The 2,299-nt window shown below is 46.0% G+C and overlaps 1 pseudogene; it reads right to left on the bottom strand.

The window, feature by feature from the left end:
- Positions 1–507: 507 nt before the first annotated feature.
- On the bottom strand, positions 508–1,983 carry LOC102906535 (E3 ubiquitin-protein ligase RNF6 pseudogene; annotated as a pseudogene).
- Positions 1,984–2,299: the final 316 nt, after the last annotated feature.

Below are 2,299 nucleotides of genomic sequence, written 5' to 3'. Positions count from 1 at the left end.
TACATCATAAAACAACAATAAAATATACTTTTAACAAAGAGGGAAATGTGCAGTGAATCAATGGGGAGTGGAGAGTAAACTGGAAGTACTCACCAGTGACCAGCACATCCTGGAAAAAAAATCAACAAAGAACCATTAATAGCCAATAAAAATTTCTCTAAAATAGACCCAATGCTTTAACACAAGACAAGTCTTATAAATACAAGAAGATGAAACTGAAATATAAGAAGGAAATAATTTCTTAGAGTCTATATGATCACACAATAAAATACAATTAGTAATCAGTAAGAGGAAAGACTACCCAAAATGTAAAGATTTATGGAGGATGATGTAGATGTAACCAACTGTCTTATTAAATAAGAAACACAGAACCAATGCAAAGAAGAAAGCCAAGAGGTCAGAGCTAAGAGCTAAAACCTTACCCTTCCTCCTACGGTGGTCCTACCTCTCCTAACCAGAACTACTTCCTGTGTGTCTGTCTTTTTATTGGGTTTCTGTTCTGCGTTCTCATTGGTTGTAAACCCAACCACATGACCGCCTGCTCACGGCCTGTCTGTATAGACCTCCAGGATGAATCCTCCTGACTTGCAGGTCTAGTGTGATTGCTGAATGGCGCTGTGTGGCAGCTGAGGACCTGGTGGTTTCTCCTTCTTCTACTGTTATTCTTGACACAAGTCTTGAGTTGGACAGCGGTGTATAAACGGTACCTCTGCATGCTCTATCTTGTTCCAGAAAGACTTGAGTTACACCTCTATGCCTACCAGGTCTGTTCCTACCAGTTTGCTGCAGTGGTCTACTCTGCCATTGGGAATTAGAATATACAGTACCATTCTGTGTCCGAATTGGGGACCGGCTTTGACTACTGAAAGCAGGACGTAATCTTATTGGCTCTAATCTTTGGTTTGTGTTTCTCACTGTAACATTACTTCTAGCCCGGTTTTCCCAAATATGTGCTGCTCCAAACCACTGCCATTCCCTTTGCCTGAGATTACTCCCATCTGACTGGTCTGTGTGAATGCTGAGGACATTAGGGCGACGGCCACTAACTCTAGGAACACCAAGTGTTCCTCCAGTTCCATTTCTTAACCTTCCCCGTGCTGAGAACAATCCTTGCACTGAACCCTGCCCCCTTGCACCATGCCTAACCCCTAGGACACTGGAGTCACCGCCACTGGAACTCCTGGAGGGTTGGCTTCTCGTTAGCATAGCCACAGGACTACATGATCTTTGCTGCCTAGGATCTCTGCTAACAACCTGACACAGGAATGTCTGTATAATCCTCTCCATGAGCTCCAGAGCCTCTGTTGTCAGGATTTATGTGGATTTCCAGGCTGAACCCAAACTCTCCACTGTTTGGGTTTGTTCGGCTCACAGCTCTCCAACTTTGGTTCCCATTCTGTTCACTTCGAGTCACATTTCCAGTGCGCCGAAAAGTGTTCAGCCATCGTAGCAGAGAATCCTCATCTGAATGTTCTCTAAGGTTTTCTGAGTCTCCATCACTTGACCCACTCCTCGAGCCAGGCTGGGATGCCAGCTGCTCCTTTGCTCTATCTAAGCACTGCTGTAGCTCCTCTGATGTTATGTCTCCAGGGGTGCCTAAAAGGTTATGGTCTCTCATTAGCCAATAAAATCTTCATCACTGAGCTCATTAATAAACTGGTAATAGGCTTCTTCTCTGTGGAGACGCTCTTGCTGCCATCTTCTCTCATTTTCTTGAAATGAGATTTCTTCTCCACTACCACTTGATCTAGGTCTGGACCGATTCATGCTGAGGCGTCTAGTTTCCTTATTTTCCTTTTAACATTCTTTTAACATGAAACTGTATCCATTCTTCTGTTGTTTGTGCCTTTTTTGAGAGCTGCTCATCTCCAGTGGGATGATCCGCAGTTGTCCTCTCTGAGGCAGTGAGGAGGCAGAAGGTTCTGTGGCCGAGCCTTCCAAGGCCGCTATGCCCTCCAATCGTCCACTGAGGCGAGAAGCTCAGAATCTCTACAGCTGTTCGGGGTCGACCCACTGTAGAGAAAGCTACGAGAGAGGGCCGTCAGGTGTCCCACACCCTGGGCTGGGTTGCCTTCTCTGCTTTGCGGTTCTACAGCGCTTGAGACCCGTGTGAAGAAAATGAAGGTTTCTGGGACCTCAGAGCATCTGGGCACTGTGGGACGCCTTGTAGCTTTCTGCCGAGGCAGAGTCCAGCTGGCGGTCCTGCTGCTGTCCTTGGTGCCATCTATTTTAGGTAAATCATGTGAAACTCCTAAAGATCCTCAGAATGGCATGGTACATGTACACACAGACATTCGGG

Source organism: Peromyscus maniculatus, chromosome 7 (genome assembly GCF_049852395.1).
Source record: "Peromyscus maniculatus bairdii isolate BWxNUB_F1_BW_parent chromosome 7, HU_Pman_BW_mat_3.1, whole genome shotgun sequence".
In the NCBI taxonomy this organism is placed as follows: Eukaryota; Metazoa; Chordata; class Mammalia; order Rodentia; family Cricetidae; genus Peromyscus; species Peromyscus maniculatus.
Note: the sequence above shows the minus strand (reverse complement) of the source record. Positions and strands in the feature narration are given on the sequence as shown.